The sequence below is a fragment of the Hypanus sabinus genome, chromosome 23 (assembly GCF_030144855.1).
Source record: "Hypanus sabinus isolate sHypSab1 chromosome 23, sHypSab1.hap1, whole genome shotgun sequence".
NCBI lineage: Eukaryota > Metazoa > Chordata > Chondrichthyes > Myliobatiformes > Dasyatidae > Hypanus > Hypanus sabinus.
In genome coordinates, this window is record NC_082728.1 from 11,629,158 (window position 1) to 11,655,404 (window position 26,247).

Here is a 26,247-nt window from a genome sequence, read left to right on the forward strand (position 1 = left end):
CCTCCATTCCAAGGAATGCAGACCCAACCTGTCTACTGTCTCTTGACAACAGCTCTCTTCTCCTGGGAATGAAGCTGGTGAACTGTTGCTGCTATTTTTTAAGTTAGGGGACCAAAATTCTACACACTAGTTCAGGTGTAGCCTCACCAAGATCTTTTTTAACTGTAACAAGACCTCCCAAACCTTAAACTCCAAATTCTTAGCCTCGAAGGCCATTTGCCTCCTTAACCATTTGTGCTTAATGCACTCGAACACATAGTCCCATTGAACTTCAGTCACTTGCAGACTCTCTCCATTTAGTCAACAATCTGATCCTTGAACCCTTTTACTTAAGAGGGTTCAAATTTAACTTACTGAGTACAACAGGAGTGTCAAGGAAAGGGGCGGAAAGATACAACAAGGAGTTAAAGAGGCACAACTGTGAATGCAGAGGGAGCTAAGGGAAGAGAGGTTTGCAAAGCATCCTGCTGATTTGGAGTATCTGTGATCAGCTCAGTGAGAGAGCTTGGAGGTCCTCAGGGAGTGCAGGCCAGTAGCTGCGTGGGAAAGCAATATTAAAGAATTTGCAGAGATTAGAATCAATAAAAGACGATGAATTGGAACAATAAGATGGCAGAAATGCTGATGCAACAAACGTGAAGGGAAACATTCCCCATCGTATACATGAAGAAATGTTATCGTCAGGGAAGGAGGTACAGGAGCCTGAGGAGAGAGACTCAGTGTTTTAGGAACATTGTTCTCCCCTCACTATCAGGTTTCTGAACAATCAGTGAACCAACCCATGAACAATATCGCATGATTTTTCCTCTCTTTATGCACAATTTATTTAATTTTTTGTATGTGTATTTCTTATTGTAAATTATAGTGTATTTTATCTATTGCACTGTACTGCTGCCGCAACACAATTTTTAATGACAATTTTTAATTGTCAGTGACAATTAACCTGATTGGGAAATGTTGCCTCACCAAGTTTGTTGAGTTGTCCCGTGCAGAAACAGGCCCTTCAGCCCATTGTATTCATACCAGCCAACAGGCTGGCACCCATTTACACTAAAGCTATTTTATTCTCCCCATCTTCTCATCAGCTTTCCCCCAGATTCTACCACTCAGCTCCAGCAGCTGCCTGTCATCACAGCATTTAGTGCTCCTATCTCATACTCCAGGAATCTAAGTTCAGATCTGACCTGCAGTGCTTGCTGACTGTGTGGAGTTCGCACGTTCTCCCTGTAATCTTGCGGGTTCCTCCAAATGCTCCGGTTCCCTCCCACTGCCAGTGGGTTAATTAGCCTCAGTAACTCTCCCTAGTGTAGACAAGGGGCAAAGAGAGTTAGAGTGAGATTGGTGGGTAGATGTGAGTGGACATGCCGTAGTGCTATTGGGAAGAAGAAGGGGAAGGGTCTGCAGGGATTATTCTGCTGGGAGCCAGTTTGGATCCTCTGTGAGTATGCCCATCACATAGTGAAAACCAGAGCACACAAAGGAAACCCCCCCCCCCCCCCCCCGTCATGGGGAAAATGTATAAACGCCTCACATACAGCAGCAATAGGAATTGAAACCTGTTTGGTGATCGATGGCATTGTAAAGCAATTGCACTAACCACGCAACACCATGCTGCATCAGGAAGGCCAGATTCCTTCACTAATATGTAAAGGAGATTTTCCTTTTAATTTCATCCTTCTCCTCGGGGCTCCCTCCACCAGTGCTCTCATCCCATTCAAGTACCACTTCCTCGCACCTGACCCCCTCCCTCTCTTACGCCCACAGATGAAATTTTCCATCCTCTTCAGTCCGTCCCCAAGATGACTAACTCACCACCCTCTCTTTGGCCCCAATGCTGGTGAACTTACCCCCATTCCAACCCCCTTTTCCCCATCCTGAGTGTTCAGAGTCACAGAGAGATATGCAATGGCCAATTAACCTGCTGACCTTTGGAAACCAGAGCACCTGGAGTGTGTGTATATAGTTTGATTAAGCATTACGGGTTATATGTAAAAGTATGCAAATGGAATACGTTATCACGCTCCTAAGTGATACATAAGTATGCGCCTTGCTAAAAGTAAAAGATGAAGTTACATCCGCATTCCAGACTCCACATTTTCCTTTGAATTAATTTAATGTTCTGAAGTTACAAAAATTAACACGTCCCACACTTGCCCCATCCCAAAATCCCTTATTCACTTCCTCTGTGATCTCTTACGTCTGGAGGTTGGACCTTCTTATTAAACTTTGGGTCAAGGGTATGTTAGAAAATTGGTAACCAGAGCAACCCTCCACCATAGTCAAACTCATCTAAAGTTCTATTTTTACACACTACAATTTCTTGGCTCTCAGAAGGAAGTTTGAGACCAGCTCTTTGAAGTCAGCATGGAAAGATAGGAAATGGGTTAGGACAGGATTAGTTAAACTTGGTAGTAGAATTGGTGAGTCCAAGGGTCTGTCTCTGTGACTTGACAGAAATCAACCTTCATAAATCTAAGCATCCATCCCCAGATATTTTGGGTGGGGGAGAGGGGGTGGAAGCAGTGTGGGTGTGGGAAGTGAAGCGAAGAGATAAATGGAGCTCTTTTTTAGTGTAGTTTATCTTGGTGGCATCTTTCAGTGAGCTAAGGCTTGATAAGGCATTGGTCAGACTGCACAGAGTATCAGGAGTAGTTTTGGGTCCCTTATCAATGTGCTGGCATTGGAGAGGGTCCAGAGGAGGTTCATGAGAATGATCTGAGGAATGAAATGTTTAATGTCTGAGGAGCATTGGATTGCTCTGGACTTGTGCTCACTGGAGTTGAGAAGAATGAGAGGAAATCTCATTGAAGTCTATTGAAAGGCCTATAGAGATAGAGGGGAGGTGGAGAGGATGTTTCTTATAGTGGGGGAATCTAGGACCAGAGGGCATATAGCCTCAAAATATAAGGACGTCCCTTTGGAATGGAGGTGAGGAGGAGTTTCTTTAGCTAGAGGTAGGTGAATCTGTGGAATTCACTGCAACAGACAGCTGTGGAGGCCAAGCCAAAGGTGGAGGTTGTTAAGTTCTTGATTAGTGAAGGTATCAAAAGTTCTAGGGAGAAGGTAGGAGATTGAAGTTGAGAGGGATAATAAATCAGTCATGATGGAAGGGTGGAGCAGACTCAATGGGCTGAATTTTATGATTCTGCTCCTGATCTTCCACTGTCGGGTCTAAACTCCTTAAATATTGAATTCCGATCCTCATCAAGTTCAAAGCCATTCTTGATCATTTGTGAAGCTGTAAAAACTCACAAATATTTTCATAGTTGACTGGGCATGGTGAGGGATTCCTCATGCGTGAAGTTGGATGGAAAACGATAACAAATTGCAATTAATTTTTGTGCTTGTGCAAAATGTGCCTACTAGCTTAATGGATTGTCCAAGTATTAAGACTGCATTTTCCTGTAAATTAAGTTCACAAAGCTTCTTTTTCTGTTGTTGATAAGAGCTGAATTAATGTGCTTTTCTGCTTTGAGCAACGAGGCAGTCACCTTTTGACGTTCTATTCATACCATAGCTTGAGTCTGATGTTAAGAGGAAGAGAATGTGCACATCTTGCTCTAGTTTATGTCTCTCTTTTGTTTTGATATGTTTAGTTTGCCAAGTTGTTTCATTGCCAGTCCAGAGTTTTCATTCTTAACTTAGTGTTTTTTTTCTGTATTCGAAAATTCAAAGTAAATTGATTACCAAAGTACATATTTATCACCCTGAGAGTCATTTTCTTGCAGTCATTTACAAAAAGTACAAAGAAACGCAATGGAGACAATGAAAAACCACACACAAGACGGACAATCAACCAGTGTGCAAAAGACAACAAACTGTACAAATACAAAAAAGACAATGAATAAGTAATAGATACTGAGACCATGGGATGAAGAGTCCTTGAAAATGAGTCCATAGGATGTGGGAATGGTTCAGTATTGGGGTGAGTTAAGTTGAGCGAAGTTATTCCCTCTGGTTGACAGTTTGATGGTTGAGGGGTAGTAATTATTTCTGAACCTGGCAGTGTGGGACCTGAGGCTCCTGTACTTCTAGGCTGATGGCAGTAGCAAGAAGAGAGCGTGGCCTAGATGGTGGAGTTTCCTGCTGATGGATTCTGCTTTCCTGCAACAGCACTCTTGTGTACAGTTTGTCCTTTGCACATAGGCTGTTTTGTCTGTCTTTGTATGTGTGCAGTTTTCCATTGATTCTATTGTGTTTCTTTGTTCTACTGTTAATGCCAAGAAAGTGAATCTCAGGGTTGTATATGGTGACGTATATGTACTTTGATCTTTGATTAAACCATGCAATTAGAGAACAATGCAAGGTCAAGTTTATGGATGTAAACTTGCTAAGTTTCCTTGTGTTGCTGAAAAAGTTGGATTATATTTAATTTGCACCTGTCAGCCTTTTTGTTTTAAAAAGTATGTCAGTTCTAATTCTTTGTAGAACTTGTGTTCTTTGGTGTTAATTTTCCTGATCGTGGAAGGTTCCACACGGCTGGCTGAACTCAAGATGAAATGATTGGTGAACTTGAAAGCTTGGCTGAGCTTCATTAGCAAGGTGGCTCGGAGGGAGTGAGAGCAGTAAGTGGTGGTTTAGGTATTTGGCCTGTTGCCTGAGGCATGGTCCACTCATGTAGAGAACTGAGTTCAAATACCATCATAGCAGCTGGGCAATTAAAATATCAGAAAATAAAATCCATACTGAAAATCTTGTAGCAACAAGCAAGATGCTGGAAGAACTCAGCGGCTTAGACATTTTGGGCCTTTTGTCTGTTTTCCATCCACAGATTCTGCCTGACCAACTGTGTTCTTCCAGCATCTTGCTTGTTGCTGCAGGTTTCCAGCAATTGCAGACCCTTGAGACTCCATAAAAATCTTGCAGTTTCATCAGTATTCCTACTATTGTGTTTCAAGGAAACTGATCTACCACCTTTACCTAGTGCCATGTATGTGTGGGCTCCATACCCATGACAACCTGTTGTTAATATCATTTATGGCCATTGAGAGGGTATTAACTGCCATGGCATTCTGTGAACAACTGGGAATAAAGTAACAGATTTCTCTTATATTTACCTGATGAAAAGGTGAGTATACTAACAACCCATTTTCCTGTTTCTCTTCTCCCACTAACACCCCCCTCTCTTTCACTCTCTTTGACTCTCACCCTCTCTTTCTGTCTGTTTCTCTGACTGTCTCTCTCCCCTCCCTCTCTCTCTGTTTGCCTCTCTCTCTGACTCACTCCCTCTTTGTCTCTCTGATCCCCCTCCCTCTTTCTGTCTCTGTCACACTTTCTTTCTCTCTCTGCTCACTCTGACTCTCCCTCTCTCTCGCTCCCTGACTCTCTCCCTCTCTGTTCCTCTCTCTCTGCTCCGCCTCCCTCTCCCTCCAAGTAGTTTTGACTCCTTTGCTTTTTTTGCACCAATCCCTGTAGTGTTGATAATATAAGACAGTGACTTAAAATGTAGGGCATTTATTTCAGCACCATAACGGCATTTTGCGATTAACTGAGGCTTTTGGGTGACATCATATGGAGGCTTTTCCATTTCTAAATATTTTTCTATTTTTAAGTTGTCCTGCATTAAAAAATCTGCAGCAGAAGCTTAATTTTTCAAACATTTTCTCTTAAAATCATTTAGAATTATTCTAGTGCTTGTGTCTGTTTGCTAACCACAAATAGATTGACACTTTTGGAATCAATTTTGTACAAACGAGGGAATTTTTTCCCCTTTACAGTCTAGTCCTGTCCTGTATGTTTATTTATTTGTCAATTTTACAATTTCACTAAAAATAGCAGCAGCGACACTGTAGAATGTTGAATTATTTTTAAAGGTTAAAAACAAGCCATGCATCTGTAAGAGCCAATTGCACAAGAATTGCGTTGTACTAAGCATCCTTTGAGGTCAGTGTTGTAGCTTCCTTTGTTCTGTATTTTGTTTGTCTTGTTTTTTTTTCCCAGCAGAGACAAAGGAAATATTTCCCAACTGGTGCGTAATCAACGAGCTGTTATAGAGAAACGGACATTTGGGATCTTTCCCACTTCCATTCAGAAGCGGTGCGGTCAAGCCACAATTTCCTTGTGAAGCAATCCTTCACATTAATTTCTCTTTACTGTGGTCACCAGCAGTTTAGTGTGACACTGTTACAGCTCAGAGTGTTGGAGTTTGGTTTTCCATCCCCACCTCCTTGGTAAATCATGCCCATGGAATTTGTGGGTTTTTCCAAGGTGCTCTCCGGTTTCCTCCCACACTGTAAAGACCGTGTACCGGGTTGGTTAATCGGCCATTGTAAGTTGTCCCATGATTAGGTGAGGGTTAACTCGGGGTCGTCAGGGGTTGGCTCAAAGGGACAACTCCACATCCTCTCCCTAAATAAATAAAACATCAGGATAAAAAAACCTCATTCCGCTTTTCCCCTTGTAATTGCACACCCAGCTCTCAGAAATACTTCTGAAATCCGTTGATAATATTAGAAATAGAAGGAGAAGGCCATTCGGCCCTTTGTTGTCTGCTCACCCATTCAGTATGACCATTGATCATCTTTACACTTAAAATCTAAAAACCTGTCTTAAGATTTTCTTTTACCGGTTACTAGCAGCTATCTGGGGAGGTGCAGTGGTCAGACTCCAGCAAGCTGGGATCAGTGCTGATTGCCAGTGCTGTCCATGTGGAGTTTGCACGCTCCCCCGTGCTCAAACTGGAGTGCCCAAAGGAAATCGGCATGTCAGATGCGTGCACTTGTGGATTAATTGAACACTTTATGTTACCTCTAATTTGTACAATGCAGACTTGGCGGGGGAGGGGGTTGCAAATGAAATCAAGGAGTAAGAGACATGAGATTCTGCAGATGCTGGAAATCATGAGCAGCATACACAAAGTGCTGGAGGAAGTCAGCGGGTCAGGCAGCATAGGAAGGGGAATGAACAGTTGACATTTCAGATCGACACCCTTCATCAGCACTGGAAAGGAAGTGGGCAGAAGCAGGAGTAAGAAGGTGAGAGGAGGGGAAGCAATACAAGCTGGCAGGTGATAGGTGAGACCAGGTGAGGGGGAAGGTGGGAGGGTGAAGTGAGAAGCTGGGAGGTGACAGAAGAGGTGAAGGGCTGAAGAAGGAATCTGAGAGGAGTGGACTGAAGGGAAGGAGGAGGGAGGTGCTGGGCAGGTTGTGCAGGCAGGGCAAGAGGAGAAAAGTGGGGAGAGGGCCACCAGAATGGAGGAAAACAGAAGAAAGGGGAGGGGGAGACTAGGGTTGTGGGATTAGTGTGAGTACATCCTTCAGGATTGATGTGGTCCTGGTGGCCTGAAAGGCTTGTTTCCTTGCTGACTCCAAAAACAAACAATTGCCTGAAGCACCGAGACATTTAAAATGAGCTCCAGCGTTTTCTGTGTATGTGCAGCTCTGATTTAAAATTGTGAATTGTCTCCATAGATATTGAAGGCTGATTTTAACTCTTCCCTGAAGTTGGCAATGTGCCCAATTTAGACCCAGCCTCAGCAGTTTGAGATGATCTTTGACTTGGGGCACGGTTTTGAATTTAACAGGAGGAGTGTGGGACTTGGAGGGGAACTGTGAATGGGACAAAGGGACTACACTAATTTTACACACGATTGTCCTACAGTGGATGGTAACCTGATAGAGGTATACAAGATCATGAGAGACATAGACAGAGTGAAACTTGTGCTTAGGATGGTGATGAATATTGTTAGCTTGGTTTGAGGCATTTGATGCTGTGGTGCTCACTGAGCTTGGCAATTAGCGAGTATTTCCAGAGAGAAACCCCAACAACTGAACACTGAGGAGGTCACCGTGATTGGTGATGAAACGTCTGCAAGCTAATCAAAGTAAACTTGTGTCTCTAAACTCATCAGTTGCCAAGGCAGGGAAGTTACAGAACAAGTGTGGGCAAATGGGGCTAGAATAATGATTGGTATGGGCAAGATGGGCCAAAGGGACTGTTTCTGTGCTATACAACTCTAAACGGCAATGAACTTATGAAAGCCAGTTTAGATTTTTAGAGGTACAGAGAATTAAGGGTTGGTTATGCAAAGCAGACAGGACAAAAGGAACAGAGGCCAAGTTCAGTTCACCATCGTCATTATGTGCCATGTTGTCTGACATGACCATGATTGATCTTGGCAAATTTTTCTGCGTGGTTTGCCATTGCCTTTACAAGACGGGTGATCCTAGGCATTATCAATACTCTTCAGAGATTGTCTGCCTGGCGTCAGTGGTTGCATAACCAGGACTTGTGATATGCACCAGCTGCTCACACGACCATCCACCACCTGCCCCCCATGGCTTCATGTCAACCTGATTGGGGGGGCCAAGCAGGTGCTACACCTTGCCCAAGGGTGACCTGCAGGCCAGTGGAGGGAAGGAGTGCCTTGCACCTCCTTTGGGAGAGATGTATCTCCACCCCACCATGCAAAGAGTAGATCATGTAGAGTGTATAGAATGGTGGAACATGGTCTCCTTTCTGCTTCTATTCCATATGCTCTTGCAAGGCTGTATTCCTCAGGGTGATGTGCATTTGGGGAGGGGTAATTGCGGGAAAAAACACACAGTCCAATTCTATGTCCCTGTTGTGATAGGTGGAAATTGGTAAGGCTGGCCAACAGGGCTCTGGTCAAGCAGAACAGGACAATCCCCTGTACAATGGATACAATGGATTACAGAAACATTGATGAACTCCAAACAGCCCATCGACTTCGGACAATGGAAAAGGGACATCATCAATGGCCTCTGCTCCACTGGCAGCTAAGGGCCCAAGAAGAAGAGGGAGACACAACAAAGGAGCGATTCAGGAACAGTTGTTTGAGGGCTTCTGGTCATTTGTTGCTCTGTGGAGGATAACACTGAGCTATCCAGAGTTACTGCATATTGAGACAGCACAGGGTTCAGGGTCAGTATGAATTTAACACACAAAGAATGCCGAAGAACTCTGCAGGTCAGGCAGCACCTATGGCTGATGAAGGGTCTCCGCCTGAAATATCAACTATTCATTCCCCTCCATAGATACTGCCTGGCTAGCTGTGTTCCTCCAGCGTTTGCAGAATCTCTTATGGTTAGAATGATTGCAGTCTGTTATCAGGGTCTTTGAGAAACTGGTAGTTAAATGGTTAATTTTCAAAACTCTCATGGTCACAGGGTTAGTATGTGCACACCTGAGATTGAGAGGGCAAGATCAAACCTAGATTACAGGAACATTGAATTAGCAGCACTAACTGCTGCACTCCTGCCTACCACCCCACAAACGATCACTGTCAATGTGCAATCTATTTCCTAGACTGGTGTGTGTTAGCAGAGTTTAATAAAGTCATTCTACTTAACCACACACAACACTCCAACTCAGAACTATTGATTAAGAATCTGTTAAATTAATTGTATCCCATATTGCAATGATTTCCTTCAAAATGTTTTCATATATTATTCAACGTATAGGGGTTCTTAAAGCCATTTGAAATCAATTGTTTGCTGAAATGTGCCACGTATTAAAGAGATTTTCCTTGCCTCAGCAATTCAAAGCTTCAGTACTCAATTAATTATTTCAAGCCGGCATCACCAATCAGATAGAGCAAGAGAGATTGATCATACTGGGATGTTGGTTCCAGGGCTGAGGGGATGGGGCAGTATCATGAATTTTCCAGCAAAATGGTAACAGCATTAAGACAATAGATAAGGAAATCACTTTCTGCATTCCCTAGCTAATCTGGAATTCTTTTCACCCAACGAATTCCTCTTCTACCCCATGGGGTAGTCTGTGTATCCAGTGAGGTCCTCTTTTCTTTTTTTCAGCCAGTGGGATACTCTGTCCATCCAGGGAGGTCCTCCATTTTTTTCCCAACCTGTGGGATACTCGGTGTATCCAGTGAGGGTCCTCTCTTTTCCAGCCAGTGGGATATGGTGCATCCAGTGAGGTCCTTTTTTTCAGCCAGTGGGATACTCTTTATTCAGTGAGGTCCTTTAAGAGCTGATGTATTGTTCGTAATCTAGCCTTTGTGGTAACATTGTTTAGTATTGCTGTGTTACGTCTGTCTAGATCTTTAAGCATAACTCTCTGCAGTGGGACTTGAGACCATGGCCTTCTGATTCCATGTTGACTAGCTTTGGCCACCACTTTAGCATGGTACTGTGAACAGTAAATGATGAAGGAACCAGGCAAAAGGGGGAAAAGAGATCTCATGTCTTAAGGCCACTTTGGATTTACTTTGAGTGGAATAGAGTTAAATATGGAGTGATTCCTTCCCTCTCCCATCTCCAACTCCCACTCCTCCCCCCACCCACCCTTGTTGACATGTGTGGACCATCCAATCCATGGACTCGGTGGGCAAGATGGCTTCATCTACCTGCCACCAATTTCCTATTTTTGGAACAGAAAGGAAAATGAATGGAAACTGGAATGTGGTTTGTTAGTTACGTTAGTTGTGTTGATTCGTCCCTTTATTTATACAGGGAGAGAGTGTCCTTTTTGTGGTTTCATGGCAAGTCAGATTCTCCAAGGTCCCTCTTCCAGGCCAGCACTTTACAGAGGCAGCTGGTGATAACGCTGGTTGATGTACTAGAAGATCACCAGGACCTTCCAAACCCTTGACAAGGGAAGCAAAAGTGTGGGAATACCACCAACTAGAAGTTGTTGTCCAACCTGCACACCATATGGACTTGGAAATATGTCGCCGTTCCTTCTCCATTGTTGGGTTAAAATCCTAGAACTCATAACTTATTGATTGCAGCCATTCAAGAAGGCAGCTCACCACCTTCTGAACAGGTGGACAATTAAATGCTGCCTCCACCTGTGATGTCCACGCCTCTTGAATGAATGTGGAAAAAAAGGGAATTTGTGTTGGGTGTTCAACCCTGGCCAATATGGTGGCCTGTATCATTGTGACTATTGGATTCACAGTGGGGTATTTCAGCCTGTACTGTGACTGTGCAGGAGATGAAATGAGCATTGAGGGAACACCTCAGCTATAGCAGTAGTAGGCATTTATTTACACTGGTTTTATAGAACAATCCAGGAGTAATTCCAAATCCTTTTTTCCCCCACTTCAAACTCCATTTTCACTGCAGTCTGCTTGATGTTGTGATGATAAAACGAATTGCCCTTCAAACCCTGGACGCAGAGCTGGTATCATCTGTGTAGTCGGTGGTTGGTGGGAGTTGGGTGAGACAGAGGAATGTTATTAAATTAGGTTTGTTTCATACAAAATAGAACAGCAGAGTACAAGCCCTTTGGCCCGCAATGTTGTGCTGACTTTTTAAACTACTCCAGGATCAATCTAACCCTTCCACATTTCTTCATTTCTCCATTACCCATCTAAGAGTGTCTTAAGTGTCCCTAATGTACCTGCCCTGACCACCACCCCTGGCAATGCGTTCCACACACTCACCACTCTGTGCTTATTTTTTTAAAAAAAATTACCTCTGACAGCCCGAGTTCAGGTTCGAGTTCAAGTTTGTCATCTGACTGTACATATATACAACCAAAGGAAACAATATTCCTCCAGATCATGGTGCACCCACACAACATGTGTCACACACTGCACATTAAACAAAGTACAGGTATTATACTATAAATAAGTTAATGAAGTATAATTAAAAATTCATGTAGGAATGCACAGCATAAGTAAACAGCTCACTGTCCTAATGATGAGTCCTTGGTGGTGGCAGGGTATTAGCCTCTCAGCCTGAGGGAAGAAACTTACCCAGTCTGGCAGCCCTCATCCTGATGCTCCTGTACCTCCTTCCTGATGGCAGTGTGTCAAAGAGATGGTGGGATGGGTGGTAGGGATCCTTAACAATGCTTCAGGCCCTTTTTGTCTGCAGCGCTTCTGGTAAATGTCACTAATGGGGGAAAGGGAGGCCCCAATGATCCTACATACTGTCCTCCAATCATCTTAAAATCATGCCAAACGCAAGAAAATCTGCAGATGCTGGAAATCCAAAGCAACGCCAGACGCTGGAGGAACTCAGCAAGCCAGGCAGTGTCAATGGAAAAGCTGCTGCCTGGCCTGCTGAGTTCCTCCAACATTTGATGTGTATTGCTTAAAATTATGCCCCCTGGTATTAGCCATTTCCACCCTTGGAAAAAGTCTCGGGCTGTCCACATCATCTGCAGAATGCATCTTGTACACCTCTATCAAGACAGCTCTCATCCTCCTTCACTCCAAAGAGAGAAGCCCTAGCTTCATCAACATTTCCTCGTTTCAGAGGATCTCTGTAAAGAAAGAGAGACTTGTTTGCATTTTGAAGTACCTTTCAGTACCTCGGAGTGTTCATTTTATAATTGATGAAGTGTAGACAAAGTTGTAATGTGAAGAGAGCATCAGTACTGGGAATAAAATTCCCGGTAAAAATACCTTGCCGAACAGCATGTCATTAGACAAAATGGCAGGTGAAACGAAGGGACTCCAGTTCAGAGCTGCAGCCTTTGTAGCTATACGCTGCCTTCTGGTTTGTTGGAAGCGCTCAGTTCATTTTGCAGGGGTCTCAACCTGAAACATTGACCTTCTCTCTGCCTCCACAGATTCTGGTTGGCTCCCTGAGCTCCAGCATCTGCCATCTCTTGTGTCTTCAAGGTAGAGCAACTACAGACTAAATGTGAGCCAGTGGAGTTGGTATAACGACAAGGTGGGGCCAAAGGGACTGTTTCTGTGCTGCACAGTTCTATAAGTCTATGAACTTATTCAAAGCTGGTGTTGAATTTTAGACTAACAGAGTTGAGGGTGAACAAACCAGGACAATAGGAATTTATTTATTTATTGAGATACAATGCAGAATAGGCCCTGCCAGCTCTTTGAGTCATGTCACCTAGCAACCCCCTAGACTAATTATGGGACAATTTACAATGATCAACTAATCTAACAACCTGTACGTCTTTGGACTGTGTGAGCAGCCGGAAGAAAGTCGCACAGTCATCAGGAGAATGTAAAACTCCTTACAGGCAGTGGTGGGAATTGACAGCACGTGAAAATCTGCAGGTGCTGGAACTCCAAAGCAGCACGCGCAAGTTGCTGGGGAAACTCGGCAGGTCAGGCAACGTCTATGGAAATGAATCACCAGTTGACGCTTTGGGCCTAGTCCCTTCTTCAGGACTGAAAAGGAAAGAAGGATTCAGAATTTAAAAAGTGGGGAGGTGGGAGGGGAAGGAAGATAGCTGGAAGGTGACTGGTGAAGCCATGTATGTGGGGAAAGTTAAAAGGCTGGAGAAGGAATCTGATGGGAGAGGAGAATGAATCATAGGAGGAAGGGACCTAGGAGGAGGTGAGAGGCAGGTGAGAAGAGGTAAGAGGACAGTGAAGAATAGGAGAGAGGAGGAGGAGGGAATTTCTTTTTACCAGAAGGAGAAATCGATATTTATGCCATCAGGTTGGAAGATACCCAGATTTAATAAAAGGTGGCTTCATCTTGGCACAAGAGGAGGCCATGGACTGACATGTTGGAATGGGAATGACAATCAGAATTAAAGTGTTTGGCTACCAGGAAGCTCTGCTTTTGGCAGATAGAGAAGAGGTTTTTGATGAAGCGGTTCCCCAATTTGCGACAGGTCTCGCCAATGTAGAGGAAGCAGCTTTGCAGGAAATAGATTTGCAGCTTGCCTCACCTGGAATGGGGCCCTGAATGGGGCTAAGGGAGGAGGTGACAGGCAGGTGTAGCAATTAGGCCACTAGCAGGGATAAGTGCCGGGAGGGAGACTTGTGTGAGGAGTATGAATGGACAAGGGATTCACAGAGGGAGTGATCCCTATGGAAAGTGGGGGAAGGGGCGCGGTAAAGGTAAGTTTAGTGTAGAATCTCTTTGGAAATGGCAGAAGTTGCAGAGGATGATGTGTTGAAATTGAGGACAAGATCAGATCAGGTAGAAGATATAGAATGATGAAACAGGCCAAATGATCTATGCCTGCTTCTATTTCATAAGCTCTTGCAAGACTGTGTACCTCAGGGTAATGCCTATCAGGGGAGGGGACGTTACAATAAAACACACAGTGGGGGAGTAGCTCATTGAATGAGGGCTTCTGGTTTTTTGTTGTTCTGTAGAGGACAACACCGAGCTGCTAACAATTACTACACACTGGTCCAGACTTAGAATGAATCTAACATGCACAAGTGCTGGAGGATCTCAGCAGGTTAGACAGCATCAATGGAGAGGAAGAAACACTTGACATTCCAGCTTAATGTGTTCTTTTTTTTTCAGGGGATCATATGCTTCCCACCCCTAATTGCCCTTGCAAAATTGGTGGTGAGCTGTCTTTGAACTATTGTATCCTGTTGGGTGATGGTGATCCCACAGTGCATTCAGGGAGGCAGTACAGTTGATTCTGGTTAATTGGGCCACATCAGGACCAGTACGTTTTGGCCCAATTAAGCAGCTGCCCAATTAGCCGAAGTTTCATGGAAATAGTTACAAAGGAATAAAAAAAGACAATCTACTGTTTAACTGAGTAACAAGTTCTGTATTTAAATGAAATACAGAACAAATTAGAACACTACCAATACCTCTACAGTACTATAAAACTGTGGATTAGTTCCTAATTGTTATTGATGGAGGATTTCATCTAGTGTTTCTTTGATTGACTGTAAATGAACAAAATCGGTGCAGACACCTAGCGCAAATAACGGATTACCTTCACACAATGTTTTTGACGATTGCATCCTCCAAATCTTCATTTTCATTGTCACATTCAAGATGATTGTTGATACCTTCAAATTCTTTGTGGTTCCTTACTTGTTGAAATAGTGAAATCATTTCATTTTCACTTCTGGCTGCTTCTGGCATCTTGAAGCCTGAATGCTTGAAATCACAGTGAGCAAAGCATTCCTGAATCGTCTAAATATTAGAAGTGAAGTAAGAAAGAATAAGAAAAATAAGTTGCCTCAAATAGTCTAACAGGAGTAGTCAACACTTCCCGAGCTATAGATTGACTGATTATAGTGCAGTGCAGTTGTTTCAATAAACTGAGGGGAAAGGCTGCCCCTGTTATAGAAGTCAAACTGGACATACTGAAGACTGTGGTGGAGTAAAGGGCCCTACGGAAAATAGTTCTGGACAATGTTTCTCAGCCTTTGCATGCCACCTTGGCTGAACAGAGGAGCACTTTTAGTACTAGACTAATACAACTTTACCCCAACTGTCAGTTTCAAAAATCACGCTTTTTGAACACAAGCAACTGACGCTATCTTGAAAACTGTCCACTGCAGGCATGATGTAGTGTCTAACGGCCACATAAGTGCACGCGACTGATGCTAGTTTGAAACTGTTCAACAATAGTCTCTTGTCCAATTAAGCGACATGGTGTCCCAAATAGATGAAGGGAATCCCGGCTATTTTTCTCGATTAGTTTCTGTTCCTTAAGAATTCCATCAGCCTCCTGACTTGTGCCATGGAGACACTAGACAAGCCCTGGGGAGACGAGAGGCGAGTGACTCACACAGGATTCTGAGTCTTTGATCTATTCTTGAGCCACATTGTGTATGTTGTTACTGCAGTTCAGTGGTGACTTGAAGAATGTTGATAGAGGGGACTCGATGATAGAAATAACATTAAATGTCAGGGGATGATGGATGGACTTTCTATTGTTGGTTGCTATCATTGCCTGGCTCTTGTGTGTGGCAGATGTTATATCAGCCCAGGCCTGGATATTGTCCAGGTTTTACTGTGCTTGGATTTGGACTGCTTCATTATCTGAAGAGTCATGAGTGGCATTGATGTTTATCATCAATGAATATCTCTTTGATGATTGGGCTTGGGTCATTTCCCAGAGGTATCTTTTAATTGAGATGATTGACCTCCAACAAGAGCAACAATCTTCCTTTCTGACTCCGATCAGCCTTGTGGGATAGGTTTAAGGGGCCGAGTGGCTTACTCCTATTTGCTCATGTCCTTGCATTGAAAAATGGGTTCTGAACCTGAAATTCCTTTCTCTGTATACTGAAGGGTGAAATTGGTGGATCTTTGTATCCTGAGGTGGGAGGGGGTAGGGATAGATGGTGTGCAGGAAGTGAACAAGCCAATGGGGCATACACGAACCTGGCACAAGTCCGTGGCTGGCACAGCAATTCTGAAAGAGTGTTTGGCCAGCTCTTTCCCTATTTAGTGTTCTGGAAAAAGCAGTTCAGATTTTGCACTTCATTGGCTGTTGTGCCATCCAGTCATGTCCTTCCTATGACGTGGGACCAGAACTGCAAAAAAAAACTCCGGCTGTGGCCTAACCAAGGTCTTGTTCAGCAGCCTATCACCTCACTCTGGTGCCCCTCCCCTTTCCCTTTCTCCCATGGACCGTTGTCCTGTCCTGTCAGATTCCTTTTTCTTCAGCCCTTTACTTCTTCCACCTATCACCTCCCAGCTTCTTCCTTCACCTACCCCCTCCCACTGATCACCTTCCTGCTCACCTGTTACCTACCAGCTTATATTCCCTCCACCTTCTTATTCTAGCCTCTGACCCTTTCCTGATGAAGGGTCTTGGCCTGAAAAGTTGACTGTTTATTCCTCTCCATAAACGCTACCTGACCTGCTGAGTTCCTCCAGCACTTTATGTGAGTTCCTGAAGATTTCCAGCATCTGCAGAGTTACTTGTGTCTTATAAAGAACCATGATTTCCATGCTCTTGACTTGTATGCCCTAGCTAATGAAAGCAAGCATCACAATGTCATCTCCATCTTATCAACATTTGATGCTACCTTTAGAGACTTATGGACTTTCCACCAATGTTCATTTGTTCCTCAATACTCCCATCTATTGTGCATATCCTACCCTTATTAAACCTCACAAAATGCATCACCTTTTCTTATCAGGGTTAAATTCCACCTGCTGTTGCTCTGCCCAGTGCCAATTCCTCAGTACCTGTTAACAATTCCTGTGGTCTAAGACTCTTGAATGGATCTTTGGATAAAATGTCGATACACTCACTAATCTAGGATACACATTGGTGATGTAGTGCATATGAAAGCTTGGGGCGGCAGGGTAGCGTAATGGCTAGCACTACGCTTTACAGTACATGTGGACCTGGTTCATCCCCTGCCGCTGCCTGTAAGGAGTTTGTATGATCTCCCTGTAATCACGTGGGTTTCCTCCAGGTGTTCCAGTTCATGTATCTGTTGGTAGGTAAATTGTCCCATGTCGAAGGGCCTACTCTCACTGTATCCCCATAAATAAATAAAATCTAGCCTCCTCCCCCACCCCCCATCATCAAAGGCAACAATTTGCAAGTAGTGAACCCACGCTCGCATGTCTCCCCTTGACACGCTGGTGAGGGAATGTGCAGGACCCAGTACAAATACTGTGTTCATCCCTGTATTCTCTGTCAGCCTTGACGTGCTAATTCTCTCGACCGTGGTCCTCATTATAAACAAATGTAGAATTACATCAGTACACTGAACATTTGATGGTGTTGTTCACACCCATTAACTGTTGCCAGGCAAAATTAAAAGAGGATCGGAATGCTGGAGGCTGAGCCATCTTAGCAGCCCTTATGTTTTTAGATGTTAAGTTTCTATAATCAAACACAACAAAATCTGCAAGTGCTGGATATCCAAAGCAACACACACAAAATGCTGGGGGAACTCAGCAGGTCAGGCAGCATCTGTGGAAATGAATAAACAGTCGACATTTTGGGCCGGGACCCTTCACCAGGACTGGAAAGGAAGAGGAGAGAAGTCAGAGCAAGAAGGTGGGGGGAAGGGAAGGAGGAAAAAGTACAAGGGGGGTGGGTGGAAAGTGAAACTGGGAGGGAGGGGGCAGGGGGTGAAGCGAAGAGCTGTGAAGTTGATTGGTGAAAGAGATAAGGTAATGGAGAAGGGGGAGTCTGATGGAGGACAGAAGACCACGGAGGAAAGGGGGGAGGAGCACCAGAAGGAGGTGATGGGCAGGTAAGAGAGGGAAACAGGAATGGGGAATGGTAAAAGGGGTGGGCAATTACCAGAAGTTAGAGAAATCAATGTTCATGCCATCAGGTCGGAGGCTACCCAGTAGGAATATAAGGAATGTGTTGCTCCTCCAACCTGAGTGTGGCCTCATCACGGCAGTAGAGGAGGCCGATAAAATAGCTTATATCCTGACGCAGGGTCTCAGCCCGAAACGTCGACAGTGCTTTTCCTTATAGATGCTGCCTGGCCTGCTATGTTCCACTAGCATTTTGTGTGTGTGTTGTTATATTTTATTCCATTGGCATTTCTTGAGATGTATGATTTATATTGAACTGTGGAGATGCGTTTCATTCAGAATTATGTCATTGGCAAGGATTATCTTTCCATTATTGTATGATTTGGTATTTATTTTCTTCATAACAGAAATTCTCCTCTAATTTCACAGTGTGGGAGTGCTTAGGATTCCACAGAACCCCGTGATAGTGATCAGCCTCACGGACAAATTGAGGAAGAGCCCTGTTATGCTCCATTTAATTTTCCTAACCCTTGGTTACTGATTCTGAGATGATGGTCTGCCTGTTAGCTGCATTATTGAGCCTCCCACCTGCTGATATTCAGCTATGGCTGGCTCTTGTCACTTCATGAATAGAGTTGCTGTTCTCATAACTTAATACCGTAAGATCTAGGAGCAGAGCTAGGCCATTCTGCCCATAGTGTCTGCTCCACCATTCTACCCCGGTTGATTTTATTATCCCTCTCCACCCTCTTCTCCTCACTGTGACCTTTGATTCCTTTACTGATCAAGAACCTGGTTTCACAATCAACCGTTCAGATAAACTTTGTAATCGGTAAATAATGTTCATATCTTTACCAACTCCTTGACTTTCTTTAATCCCTCCAAAAAATAAGAGCTGGAGTAAGCCATTTGGTCCCTCAAGCTTGCATCACCATTTAATATGATCATGGCTGATCTGTCCCTGATCTCAACTCCTCAGTAGCAGTTTCTCACCCTCAATTTCAGTCTTTCAATAATATGTGTACTTAATGATCTAGTCTGCATAACCTTCTGGGGTAGAGAAGTCCAGAGATTCATCGCCATTTCTTACCTATGACTACTCTCTTAAATCTTGTCATAATGTTTCCACCCATCAAGTGAAAACATTTTAAACATCTACGCTTTTGAAATCTTACATGTTTCAATAAAATCGCCTCTCATTCTCCTCAAGGGGGTCATGCTCTTTGGCTCTTCATGATGGGGACAACCTTCTCATCCCAGGAAGGAGCCAAGTGAAACTCACCTGGTCTGTCTCCAGAGCTAGCATGTTTTTCCTCAAATAGAAGAGCCAGGCCTGTGCACAGTACTCACCCAGTGTTTCAATTCAAACAACTATTCAGGAACCAGACAGGAAAGGATTAGGGCGATGCAGCCTAATGCAAAAAACCAGAAATAGAATGGTTTGTGTTGTGGTTGGCATGGGTGAGGTGGGTTGTTAATAGCACCTTTCCATGCTCTATGTTTCTATATTTCTATGAATCCCTAGCCAATCTGAATTCAGGAAAATATTGCCACCAAAAATTCTATTTGTTATAGAAATTCAAGGCAGAAACTGAGGCCATTTGGCCTTTTGGGCTCAGTCCCATCTGTGGGGCTGTAGCTTATCTGCTTGTGGGCAGTCACTTCCATCGTGATTGGTTAGTTCAAAAACTGCAGCTGCTCTCCCCATTGGTTGGCTACCTAGAGCCGAGTTTCAAATACCCTGGGTGTAAAGGTTAGTGTGTAGGAGCTTCTTTCTCTCTTCCTTTGTTCAAGGCAAGCTGTGCAGAACCCTTGGAGGTGTGCGTCACGTGCACTCTTAACTAAGTACCTGTTTGTTGAATACTCAGCTTTGTGGTTTGTGTAACTTGGGGAACATGAATGTTTGATTCAATTTTTACTGTTTGTAAATAAACGCTTATTCGCAGTTAGTGTTTTCTCTCACTCACCAAACCCCTGAACCTGCTTCAATGTTCCACCTTCCTAAATAAGAGCATTCCAGCCTAATCGCCTTCTCTCCAGTTTTCTTTTATATAGCTGCGTGGACCAGCCATTGTTCTTAGCAGAAAATACTTACAAGGCCTTAAAACTGCACGGCACTTTTAAATGTGTTCTTTTTTGTAATATGCATACTATAAATATTGAAACATCACATACTTTTGATTTTATTTATTAATTGAAAGGTATGATGAAATAAGGTACATCAGAGAAAATCTTCCATGTTTCATAAACTTTTTCTAACTGCGCCTAATTCCAGCTACAAGACAACAAGGGCTATGTGTGCGGGAGCATTTCAGTTACCGTGCGGCCGTGCCCCCGTGCAGCTTGAGGGATCAGTGCTAATCACACCTCTAGCTCACAGTCTGTGCATTGGGTAGGTTAAACGGCTCCAAGTACTCAATCAGTGACCTTCAGATATGTGTGTTTGTTGCCTCCACCACCTTTTCAGGCTGAGACCCTTTGGACCTTCGTCATCTACTGGGTGAAAGCATCTATTGACTCCCTCTGATTTATTCCTCAGTTACCTTAACTCCAGATGTTCTTGTAACTGATTCCTGAGAGAAACTGAGAACTTTAAACATTTTCTCATGAATAACATTTTGGGAACATTTTGAGATCTTGTACAAATATCCCTTGATCACTCAGCAGTAATAATTATAAGTCAATAATTTAAAAATCAGATATTTAAGAGAATAAATTCTCTGTCCAAATATTTTCTTAATCTTATCTGCTCTTTGTTTAATTAATAATTGCTAAATGCCTACTGTGTCTCAACAAATTTTAGAAATATTTTTCCTCATTTGTGCTCATGTTTATGTTTGAGCATAAAGCTCTTTTTGACCAATCGTGTTTTCAGCTTGTTTTTATAGACTTGTTAATGTAATCAATTAGCACTCAAACTGGCTCACCGTCTAGTATGGAGGGGCCACCACACAAGATCAGAAAAGACTGCAGAGAGTTGCAAACACAACCGGCTCCATCGTGGGCACTAGTCTTCCCCAGCATCAAGGACATCTTATAAAGGTGCTGCCTGAAACAGGTGACATCCATCATTAAGGAACCCCGCCTCTTCTTATTGCTACTATCAAGGAAGAGGTCCAGGAGCCTGAAGACCCACTCTCAACATTTTAGGAACATCTTCCCCTCTGCCATCAGATTCCTGAACAGACAATGAACCAACGCATGAACACTAACTCATTATTTTTGCAGCACTTCTTTAATTTAACATTTGTTATATATATTCCTTATTCTAATTCATAGCTTTCTATGTATTGAGCTTTACTGACATCTCAAAACAACAAATTTGATGTCACTGATATTAAACCTGATTCTGATTATTTGCCCAGGAAGAAGGTCAGGTTGGATCGGTGTTACTAAATTCGTTCTGTCACCTCGGGTATGAGGTCAATTTATTAATCTGTGTTGAAAGTTTCAGTCCAGGTGTGAAATGCTTCATCAGGTGATACTGCTCAAGTTTCCCAATAGCACAAAAATCTGGCAGAAGTAGAGAAAGTACTTGCAAGGCTAAAAAAGAGCTAAAGTGAAATTACCAAAATATTTCACAAATGCACCACTATTTCAAACAAAGGTCAGCATACGGTGACAGGGTTAAAGTTAACTAGATCAGGTAACTGGAGACACAAGTGAATGCAGATGCAGGATGCTGGACTCTGGAACTACCAGATTCAGAATCGGATTTAATATCATTGACATATGTCATGAAATTTGTAGTTTTGCAACAGCAGTTCAGTGCTATATATAATAATAAAAATAATAAATCATAACAATAAGTACACACACACTTTAATGCTGGGGAGGCAGGTGCCCATGATGGAATTAGTGAGTTTACAGTTGAGTTTGCTCTGCAGTTTTTTCCGATCCTCTGCAGTGGCTCCTCCATGCCAGACGGTGATGCAACCAGTCAGAATGTTCTCCATGGTGCATCTCCAGAAATTAGCTGGAGTCCTTGGTGAGACACCAAATCTCTTCCAACTCTAAATGAAATATATCCACAGTCCTGCCTTCTTTGTAAATGCAACAATATCTTGGACCCAGGATAGACGTTCAGTGAGGTTGACACCCAGGAATTTGAAATTGCTCACCCTTTCCACTGCTCATTCCTCGATGAGGATTGGTGTGTGTTTCCAGGACTTCCCCTTCCTGCAGTCCACAATCAGTTCCTTGGTCTTACTGATGTTGAGTGGAAGGTTGTTTTTGCAAACCAGCAATTCAATCTCACTCCTGCATGCTTCCTCACAACCATCTGAGATTCTACAAACACACAAAGTCCTGGAAGAACTTAGTGGGTCAAGCAGCATCTGTGGAGAGAAATGGACTGTCAATGTTTTGAGCCGAGACCCTTAATATGGAGTTTGGGTAATCCTGCTGTTATTCAAGCAGAGTGCTGTAGGTGACTCCACTCACTTCATTGGCAAGACCCAACATAAACTGGGGGGCCGCTTTGTCGAGCACCTCTGCTCCATCAGCCAGAAGTGGAATTTCCTGGTGGCCAAATGTTTTAATTCCTATCCCCATTCCTGTTATAACATGTCAGTTCAAAGCCTCCCTGTTCTGACACAATGAGGTCACTCTCATGGTGGAGGAACGACAGCTCAGATTCTGTCAAGGTAGCCTCCAACTTGATGGCATGAGCATCGATTTTTTTCCCTCCTAGTAATCTTTCTTTTCTCTTCCCTTTCCCTTTTCTATTCCCCACTTTTTCTCCTCACCTGTCTATCACCTCCTCCTGGTGCCTCTCCACTTTCCCCTTCTTCCATTGTCCCCTCTCCTATCAGATTCCTCCTTCTCCAGCCCTTTACCTTTAATACCTACCTATGTTTATCTATCATCTTCTAGTTACTGCTCCATCCCTTCCCCCTCCTTTTTATTCTTCAGTTTCCCCCCCTCCCCTTTCAATCCTGATGAAGGTTCTCAGACCAGAACATCAATTGATTATTCACTTCCACAGAGGCTGCATGTGTTGCTTCAGTTCCAGAAGTCGGCCAGATTTGTAGAAGAACGCGAAGAAGTTTCAGTTCCTTCAGTGTAAAAAAAGAAGTGTTTTCTCAGCAAATTAACTGAGTGAAATTTCATATGAGGTAGGCTAAGGGTTTTTCAGGTCAGTTCAAGAACCTGATAGCAGTGAGGAAGAAGCTTGAATCTTGAAGTGTGTGTCTTTAGGCTCCTTAAAGCAGCAAAGAGAAGAGGGCGTGGTCCAGATGGTGGGGTCCCTTGATAATGGATGTCATCAGATCAGAAGGTGACTGTTGAAGGAGAACAAGGAACTAAGAGATGGATAGCCATGCATCAGAGGAAAGTATCTGCTATTAGAAAGCATCCAGGAAGAAATGGGGCTTCACAGCTTTTACAGACATAATGTGAGGGTTTTCAAACAGTTTATTTTTACCCAATAGCTCAGCAACTCACTAAAGCTTGTAGTTTATATTCATTTGTTGTGTGCCGTGTGGTATGATGTGGACAATCATGGTCTTTCCATGACCGTAATTGTTCTTGGCAATTAGTGGTTTGCCATTGTCTTCTTCTGGGCAGTGTCTTTACAAGATGGGTGACCCCCAGCCATTATCAAAACTCTTCAGAGATTGCCTGCCTTCTTTTAGTGGGTGCATGAGCCGGACTCGTGATGTGCACCAGCTGCTCCTACAACCATTCACCACCTGCGTCCAAGGCTTCATGTGACCCTGATCGGGGGCTACACCTCGCCCAAGAGTGACCTGCAGGCTAGCGGAGGGAAGGAGCACCTCACACCTCCTTTGGTAGAGAATTATCTCCACCCTGCCAACCTGCAGTTAATATGCACCACTATAATTCTCAGAGTTAAACCTTGGATGACTAGCAATACTATCTCACTGCTTCCCAGAAGTTGTTGCATATTAAAACTTGTGATTCTACCTGTGACACCTCTGCAAAAGACCTACATATCCTCCTGGACCAATTCACGAAACTGGGGTAAAATTAAATGAATGGATTACTGTCACCTGGGAAAGATCTGAGCTCAGAGATTCCCTCCAGAAACCTTGCCCCCCCATTACTTTAACTATGCCCCCTCATACCTACCCTTTGATCAATTGTGTGCCACTTTTCAAGGATGCTCTCTACAACCTACACCTTTGCCCAATTGTGCAACACCTTTCCCTACCACTTCCCTCCAAGGTGGGACGTCCATTTCTCTTTGTTACAGCTGCCATGATTTCCAGCATTAAAGGTTGCTGAACAATCAGAATCAGATTTATTGTCAGCCCCCCCCCATTAACTATGCCCCCTAATACCTACCCCTTTGACCAATTGTTTTGTGGCAACTTGAAAGACATAAAACATAATTTACAATAAAAATGGAAAATAAATTTATAAATAGTGCAAAAGAGGAGTCATGAGGTAGTGTTGATGGACCGCTTAGAAATCTGGTGTCAAAGGGGAAGAAATTGTTCCTAAAATGTTCAGTGTGGGTCTTCAGACTCCTGTATCTCCTCCACTGTGTATCTAAAGATGAAGATTTGCTTTATTTATCACGTGTTCCGTAAAACATACAGTGAAATACATTGTGTATGTCAAGTCAGAGCAGGTTGCTAATGCTTCCAGTTCACAACTCACTAACCGTAACCGTGTGCCTTTTTGGAATGAGGGAGAAAACCAGGGCACCCAGAGGAAACACACATAATCATGGGAAGAACATGCAAACTCCCAATCAAAGGGGAATTAAATCCTGATTGGTGGTTGCTTTGCTACCGTGCTCGATTCTTTGGTGACGTACTAACCCCTCATGAAGTAGAACCACTGGGGTGCCTTCTTCATGACTGCATCAATGTGTTGGGTCCTCTGAGAGGCTGATGCCAGGAACTTGAAGCTGCTCATCCTTTCCAACCCTGAGCCCTCGATGAAGATTGTTTAAAAATTGTAATTCCAGCATTTTTTAAATAGCAGGAAGAACAGCAATTTTGTTTCAAAATATGGCCGATAATCTTTTGCATATTATTTCTGAAAATGTAGGATTAAGGGAAAGGAATGTTATTAATCTGGATCACCTTGGAATGTGTCAAGCGGTTGATATTAATGATCATTACATTTTCACGTCCCGCCTGAGCTGAATGTGAAGAGAGTTTCATAAGTTGTGAGTCCTGTGACACAGAGCTTCCCAAGCAGCAGGAGCTGCACTCTGGAGTTAATGAGTTTATTAATGTGCGGAGTGACAGCTGGCCATCTGATGATCGGAACTGTAGGCAGTTGTTAATGTAGCTTCTGCCTGTCAAAAGCCTTTCAAAGAGTTGTGAAGTGCAATGGAAAAATGGGAGGCTATGTTGGTGGGAAGCATTAGTTGGATCTTGGAGTAGGTTAAGAGGTTGGTACAACATTCTAGGTTGAAGAGCTTGCACGGAGCCCTATGTTCTATCTGAATGTTTACCTCAATGCCAACTTCCCCCAACACCAAAAAAATCTTGGTTTCTATCCTGAATAAACTGAGTCCCCTTGGGCCTCTTGGCTAGCAGTCACTTTATTTAAGCTTCAATGTACACTTTTTATCAAAGTCTATAAGCAGTATACAACCCTGAGATTAGTCATCCCACAGACAGCCACTAGAGACTTCTAATAAGGTTTTACATCCAGGTGAGGGAACTTCTACCCATTTGAGATGGGAATGGCTAAAGTCGATGGGCTGAAGGACCTTTTTTTTTGTGCTGCAGTGCTCTTTGAATCTTGGGCTGATCCATTATTTTTAGACCGTGATTCTGCTTTTAGACATTTCGTCTACCCTGTCAAACTCCAATGGAATTTTGTATGTTTCAATTAGACCATCTCTAACTGAAGCATATAGCCAGTCCCCTGAGAGTATAGTCAGTCTGCCAACCTGCCCTCTGCAACAAACCCACCAACCTGTCAATCAATATGGTAAACCTCTGCTGCAACATATCCCTCATAAGTAGATTGACCAAAAGTATACGCATTATTCCAAAAACTATCTTGCCAGGGCCCTGTATCATTGGAGTCAGATGTCTCTGGTATTCAAATGCTCTGGCGATAATGACCAGCGTACCTTATTGCTTTTTATATCTGCATGGTTTCTTTCATTCATTGTACACAATGGTATTCAGCTCCCTTCCAGTCTATCATTAAAAATATATTGCTTTTCATTATTTTGATTAAAGAATGAGAATCAGGTTTATGATACACACGAAAAAGTCTGCAGATGCTGGAACTCCAAAGTAACACACACAAAATGCTGGAGGAACTGAGCAGGTCAGGCAGCGCTGACGTACAGTACAGTGCAAAAGTACTTTTGCACAGTACTGGACATTTATATAAACACTACCTCAGAATGCTTCCTCTCGTTTTGCACTAATTATTTAATTTTCTTTTTTAT

At 43.3% G+C, this 26,247-nt stretch overlaps 1 protein-coding gene and 1 long non-coding RNA gene across 6 annotated transcripts in view; one reads left to right on the plus strand and one right to left on the minus strand.

The window, feature by feature from the left end:
- The window catches only part of aatkb (apoptosis-associated tyrosine kinase b), a 327,637-nt gene that overhangs the window by 83,149 nt on the left and 218,241 nt on the right, over positions 1-26,247 (plus strand). The gene's annotated exons all lie outside the window — the stretch shown is intronic.
- Positions 10,961-26,247, minus strand: part of LOC132380296 (uncharacterized) — a 28,400-nt gene continuing 13,113 nt past the window's right edge. The window contains exons 2-5 of the long non-coding RNA XR_009507727.1: positions 21,977-22,192; positions 19,206-19,267; positions 14,602-14,804; positions 10,961-11,113 (exon numbers count right to left, since the gene is read on the minus strand). This is a non-coding gene — a long non-coding RNA (uncharacterized LOC132380296). The remainder of the gene's footprint in view (positions 11,114-14,601; positions 14,805-19,205; positions 19,268-21,976; positions 22,193-26,247) is intronic.